Raw genomic sequence first — 6965 nt, forward strand, 5'->3', positions numbered from 1 at the left:
TCCAAGGCAGTGGAAACGCGTTTGCTCTCTGGAGGGAGGGGTCTTCGCCTCTGCCTTCCTCCTCCTGAGCTGGGTGTGAGCTCAGTCCCCAGGAACACTGCCCCCAGCCCCACCCTCGACCCCCAATCCCCTGGCAGCTGCAGCCACAGGCATTGACTCCACAACCTTCTAAACATGGGGTGTGGTGGGTCCCCAGTGGGGGTCCCTAGTGGGCCCGGGACACTCCTGCATTCAGACCCTGGCTTCGGATTTGGGGATGGCAAAGAAGGCAGTGACATCAAGGAACCCGAGTGACGCGCTCATTTGAGCCCTGATGTCTCATTATTAGCAAATCACATAGCAGTTCCGATTAAGGAGGAGGCATCTGTGTCTTAAACCATAAACCACCCCTTCCTGCCCACCCCACAGGCAAGCCTTGATCGACACACTTAGAGAATATATATATATATAATATATATATATATATATATAATCCCCCCCCCTTTTTTTTCTTTCCAAATCGGCCGCTGGTGGCCTTCCCAGCGTTCTAAACAGGAAGCACACAGGGCTGGGATGGGTCTATGTCAGTGTCCCGGAGAGAAGCTGAGCTTTGCCTCCTCCCTAGCTGTCAACGAGACCTGGAAATGGTGCACATCTCTGCCTTCCAAGGCATCGGGGCGCGCGGAAGGTAAACTGTGCTGCTGGGTGCCGGTCAGGGCACGGGTGTCCCTGGGTCCCGGGAAAATGGATGTGAGGGCCTTGAAGCAGTCCCCAAACCGTGGCTGTCCGCTCCCACCGCCCCATCTGCTGGAAAGGGGACTTGGAGGCGGCAAATGCTGCCGGAGGAACCTTCCCGGGAGACGCGCGCACTCACCTCTGCCGCTGAGACAGCCTCTCCTCCTCACTGGCAAACAAAGGCGAGTCCTGCCGGGCTGCGGCCGGGCATCCCCCAGGGCCCCCAGGCCTTCAGAGCGTCGGAGGGAGAGGCTGCTGGCAGGGGCGGATTCTGCATCCGAGGAAGGTCACCCAGGGCGACGTGGCCAGCGCCCCGCAGAAGCTCTTTTGTGTGTGCAGGGGTGTGGGGTGCGGGTTTAGCGGTGGGCTCCCCCGCGCCGGGCTGCGGCTGCGCCCCCTGTCATCGCCGCCCGCCTGCGCGCCCTGCCTGCCTCCGAGGTGTCTGTCTGCTGCTTCCCAGCTCGCGGCTGGCAGAGGCTCGGCTGCCCGGAGACAGCGAATGTATGCTGCTTTTGTGTGCAGCGGGGAGGGGGTGGGGGCAGGCCTGACCGAAAAGCACAGCCCCCCCCCACCCCCATCCCCCTGCCAGAATCCGGTCCTCTCCATTGGCTGAAAGACAAGCCTCTCCCAAAGCCACTCCAGAGGCAGAGGCAGAAATAATTTTCTGATGGCGCATCACAGATTTAAAAAACAAAACAACCGACAAATACATACAGACCTGGCGAGGTGGCCTCATTCCTTAGAGAACGGGGTGAGGGGGTGAGGGGGCGGGGGAAGGTCTTCTTGGCACTTCTCCTTGCAAAGGGAACAGGGGTGAGGAGTGGCGTCCCCCAAAAAGTCTGAGCAGGCAAAGAAATGACTGTCCTCAGGCCAGGCGTGGTGGCTCATGCCTGTTATCCTAGCACTTTGGGAGGCAGAGGTGGGAGGAGCACCTTAGGTCAGGAGTTCGAGACCAGCCTGGGCAGCATCCTGAAACCCCGTCTCTACTAAAAATACAAACATTAGCTGGGCCTGGTGGCCGGCGCCTGTAATCTCAGCTACTCGGGAGGCTGAGGCAAGAGAATCGCTGGAATCCGGGAGGCAGAGGTTGCAGTGAGCCAAGATTACGCCACTGTATTCCAGCCTGGGCAACAGAGGGAGACCCCCGTCTCAAAAAAAAGAAATGACGGTCCAGGACACTGTGTCGTGGGTCCATGAGGAAGTCACTTAACGTTGATGGAGCCTCGTGCCCTGAACGGGGGTGGGTGCAGGGGAGACAGGAATTTCTCAGGCACACTTGCTCTGCAGGGTTGCTGTGGGAACGGCGCCCCCTGCAGTTGTGCAATGGCGTGGCCTTGCCCTGGAGGAATTCAAGGAGACAGTGGAAGATGGTAGGGTGGAGAGTTCAGGCCCTGCAGTTGGACTGGAAGTGGGTTTGAACTCTAGCCCAGCTACTCCCCAGCTGGGGGACCACTGAGTGTGAGTGATCTTACCTACCGGCTTCAGTTTTCCTCATCTGTGAAATGGAGTCGCTAGGCCTTTCCACGTTATGAGATGATGCATAGACAGCACTCAACACAGTGCTAGCACAGGAAAACATCTATCTGTGTATGTTTCTTTTTTTCTTTTTCTTTTTCTTTTTTTTTGAAGTGGAGTCTCCAGCTCTGTTGCCCAGGCTGGAGTACAGTGGTGTGATCTCGGCTCACTGCAACCTCTGATTCCCGGGTTCAAGTGATTCTCCTGCCTCAGCCTCCCAAGTAGCTGGGATTACAGGCACGTGCCACCACGGCCGACTCATTTTGTATTTTTAGTAAGATGGGGTTTCACCATGTTGGCCAGGCTGGTCTTGAACTCCTGACCTCAGGTGATCCGCCTGCCTCGGCCTCCCAAAATGCTGGGATTACCCGTGTGAGTCTGTGTAGAGACGACTTTGGAGTGGTGCAGGGTGGGGGACCCTTGGGGAGCCTTCCTGGTGGGGCACAGGGGTGATGACTATGCTTGAGACCCCTGAGGAGTGAATGGACTTAGATGAATTTAAAAAAAGAGGGAGGAAGGTGTATTCTGGACAGACAGGCCTGCCTAGACTGGCATTTCAACAGCCACAGCTTCTCCCCAGTACACGAGGGCTCCTGGAGCTGTCCATGGTGCTACAGCCACCACCAAGGAGACATGGCGTGTGACCTGAGCTCAGTCCCTGTCTGTTTTTTCTTTTTTTTTCTTTGAGATAGAATCTTGCTGTGTCGCGATAGCATGATCTCGGCTCACTGCGACCTCCACCTCCCGGGTTCAAGCAATTCTCGTACCTCAGCCTCCCGAGCAGCTGGGATCACAGGCACACGCCACCACACCTGGCTAAATTTTTTTGTAGTTTTAGAAGACACAGGCTTTCACCATGTCCGCCAGGCCGGTCTCCAACTCCTGACCTCAGGTGATCTGCCCTCCTCAAAGTGCTGGGATTGCAGGCGTGAGCCGCTGTGCCCGGCCTCCTGCAGGCTGCTGTGGGAACTAGATCGCATTGTGCATGGAAAGCATTTAGCGCCGTCTTTGTAGTAAATAATAAAAAAAAAATGCAACGCAGAGAAAACATTGCACCAGATCCGCCTTTGTAAAGAGATGAAGTCTTCATTGCCTAATTAGAATGGCAGGGATTTGGAGAGAGGCCATGTGCAATTAATTACCTTGTCGGACTTTAGCCAGGGCATGGTGGGGGGAGCTGCGCCGGCCAGGCCCACCAGACCATTCCTGGTGGCCACACATGGTCATGGAAACACGGATGGAAGAGTGCCATCCGCTAAATCACCAAATGCGGCTTCTCCCACTGCTGTCCAAGAATTAGCAGCCGTGTACCTGCTGAATGTACTCCTTACGTCAATGCTGTCGTCACATGCCATTGTCACAAACCCAACTGATTGGAAAGACTTCAGCAGAGCAAAAGTTCATAGATGCCCAAGACCCAAAACTTCCTTTTTCTGTCTGTTTTGTTTTGAGACTGAGTCTCGCTCTGTCACCCAAGCTGGAGTGCAGTGGTGCGATCTCGGCTCACTGCAACCTCTGCCCTCCAGGTTCAAGTGATTCTCCCACCTTGGCCTCCCGAGGAGCTGGCACTACAGGCGCCCACCAGCACTCCTGGCTAATTTTTGTATTCTTAGTAGAGACAGGGTTTGACCATATTGGGCAGGCTGGTCTTGAACTCCTGACCTCAGGTGATCTGCCCTCCTAGACCTCCCAAAGTGAAGTGTTCGGATTATAGGCATGAGCCACTGCACCCAGCCTCTGCCCCCACACCACCCAACTTTTTTTTTTTTTTTTTTTTTTTTTTTTAGTAGAGACGGGGTTTCACCATTGTTGGCAAGACTGGTCTCAAACTCCTGACCTCGTGATTCACCCACCTCAGCTTCCCAAAGTGCTGGGATTACAGGTGTGAGCCACCATGCCTGGCTTGTTTTTTCTGAGATAGAGTCTGGCTTTGTCGCCCAGGCTGGGGTACCATCTTAGCTCATGGCTCACACCTGTAACCCCAGCACTTTGGGAGGTCAAGGCGGGTGGATCACCCGAGGTCAGGTATTTGAGAGCAGCCTGGCCAACATGGTGAAACCCTGTCTCTACTAAAAATGCAAAAATTAGCTGGATGTGTTGGCACATGCCTGTAATCCTAGCTACTTGGAAGGCTGAGGCAGGAGAATGGCTTGAACCAGGAGGCAGAGGTTGTAGCAAGCTGGGATTGTGCCATTGCACTCCAGCCTGGGCCACAGAGTAAGACTTGGTCTCAAAAAAAAAAAAAAAAAAAAAAAAAAAGTTCCTCAGTCTAGGTTTGCCTAGTGTTTCCTTCATGATTAGACTGGGGTGATGGGTTTGACGGTGGAGGGGAACCGTCCTTCTCAGCATCTCACATGGAGAACACGCACCATCCACTTGAGTCATCGCTGCTGCTGCTGACTTCCATTAGGTGGCTAAGGTGTGCTTGGCACGTTTCTTTGCTTTTTCTTCTTTTTTTTTCTTCAGAAAGCTTTATTTCCATTTGGTCTAAGGTTTGGGAGAGTGCCCAGGAGAGTTAAAAAGCTGCCCAAGGCAGGCTCAGTGGCTCATGCCTGTAATCCATACACTTTGGGAGGCCAAGTTGGGCAGATCACCTGAGGACAGGAGTTTGAGACCAGCCTGCCCAACATGGTGAAGCGCTGTCTCTACTAAAAACACAAAAATTAGCCACGTGTGGTGGCGAGTGCCTGTAGTCCCAGCTACTCGGGAGGCGGAGGTGGGAGGATCGCCGGCGCCTGGGAGGCGGAGGTTGCAGTGACCTGAGATCGCGCGCCAGTCTAAGCGACACTGCCTAATGGCTGGAGGGGGAGGCTGAGGCAGGAGCCTTGTTACTTTACGACTTCCTCCTCTTCTTCCTCTTCCTCTTCCTCCCTCCTCCTTTTTTTTTTTTTTTTTTTTTTTTGTTGTTGTTGTTGTTTGTTAGTTTGTTTTTGGTAGCAGCTCACTCTCTTTCCCCAGGATGGAGTGCAGTGGCATAATCTCGGCTCACTGTAATCTCTGCCTCTCGGGTTCAAGCTATTCTCATGCCTCAGCCTCCTGAATAGCTGGGATTACAGGCGCCCACCAACATGCCTGGCTAACTTTTGTATTTTTAGTACAGCTGGGGTTTTGCCACGTTGGCCAGTGTTGGAAATGGATGTGGGAAATAGATGCTCGGTGCCGCAAAGAGGAATCAGCACCGAGACAAAGGATCTTTCAGCAATGCAATTTTTACTTCCTGGACTGCAGGAAGGAGACTCGCACTAGCCATCGTGCCGTAAGAGTACAATGAATAAAGGGAAACACACAAACCATCCCTTACGGTTTTGGGGTTGTCCTTACTGCTGTGTCTGATCTCCGTTGGCTGGAGCCAGACCTCACAATCTAAACTAAAACCGGATCGGCTAACGACTTAAACCTTTTCTAAACAGGTAAAAGCACTGGAGAGCTGGGACATGCCTGTGAGCACAACCAGCACAGATATCTTCGTTAAGGTATAAGGACATAGAACGCACCATGTGCCCATAAGCGTGGCATGTCTAACAGCTACATAGGATAGGGCTTCACAAAGAGCTACCAGCACACTTACTCTCTAACAAAGGAAACTTTAAAACGGACTTTTTCTACTTCCCACAATTCCTTCCCCTCTCTGTCTTCTGTCTCCCCTTCCTTTCTTCCCTTTTTTTTTTTTTTTTTTTTTTTTTGAGACGGAGTTTCGCTCTTGTTACCCAGGCTGGAGTGCAATGGCGCGATCTCGGCTCACCGCAACCTCCGCCTCCTGGGTTCAGGCAATTCTCCTGCCTCAGCCTCCTGAGTAGCTGGGATTACAGGCACACGCCACCATGCCCAGCTAGTTTTTTGTATTTTTAGTAGAGACGGGGTTTCACCATGTTGACCAGGATGGTCTCGATCTCTCGGCCTCGTGATCCACCCGCCTCGGCCTCCCAAAGTGCTGGGATTACAGGCTTGAGCCACCGCGCCCGGCCCTTTTTTTTTTTTTTAAGAGAAAGTCTTGCTCTGTTGCCCAGGCTGGAGTGCAATGGCATGATCTCAGCTCACTGCATCCTCCCCGTCCCGGGTTCAGGTGAGACAGGGTTTTGCTATGTTGGTCAGGCTGGTCTTCAACTCCTGACCTCAGGTGATCTGCCCACCTTGGCTTCCCGAAGTGCTGGGATTACAGGCATGAGCCACTGCACCTGTCCTCTTTCTTTTCTCTTTTTTGAGACAGGGTCTCACTCTGGAGTGTAGTGGTACAATCACGGCTCACTGCAGCCTAAGAGAAGCAATCCAGAAGGTGCAGGCTTCGCGCAGGGGGTGGGGCCTGGGGCGCGTGGCCGGGCGCGAGCAGCACGCGGCTGGGGCCGGTGACGTCACGGGGCCGCCGGGCTCCGGGAGGACGCCAAGATGGCGGCGAGTCGCTCTTTCGGCTTCGCGCAGGGCGGCTGCGGCCCGCAGTCCAGGGAACGGCCTTGCCGCGCCGGGCCCGCCTGTCCCGTCCCCTGCAGCCTGGCCGGGACCCCGCCTGCTCCTCCCGCCCCGCCCACCCGGCCCGGGCCCGCCCCGGCCCCAGCCCCGACCTGGACCTCCGGCCTGTGGGGAACCGCGGCGCTGCGAGGAGCCGGCGCTGCAGCCTCAGGTTCGGCATTTGGCGGTACGCGGGCTTGTGGGCTCCGGCTGAGATGTCTCTGCAGCCCACCGTGTCCGTCAGCGGGAGAGGGAGGGGACCCCTGAAGTGGAAGGGGGTCTGGGCCTGGGCC

General features: G+C 54.9%; 1 protein-coding gene across 2 annotated transcripts in view; it reads right to left on the reverse strand.

Annotated features, from left to right (window-relative positions):
• Positions 1-1253, reverse strand: part of ATCAY (ATCAY kinesin light chain interacting caytaxin) — a 46250-nt gene extending 44997 nt beyond the window's left edge. The window contains exon 1 of one of the 2 annotated variants that reach the window (XM_039466063.2): positions 854-1250. The gene's annotated coding sequence lies outside the window, so the exon portion shown is untranslated. Of the gene's footprint in view, positions 1-853 lie in introns of both variants that reach the window. The other variant, XM_074384796.1, reaches the window with a different exon arrangement.
• Positions 1254-6965: the final 5712 nt, after the last annotated feature.

Source organism: Saimiri boliviensis, chromosome 14 (assembly GCF_048565385.1).
Source record: "Saimiri boliviensis isolate mSaiBol1 chromosome 14, mSaiBol1.pri, whole genome shotgun sequence".
NCBI classification, from domain to species: Eukaryota; Metazoa; Chordata; class Mammalia; order Primates; family Cebidae; genus Saimiri; species Saimiri boliviensis.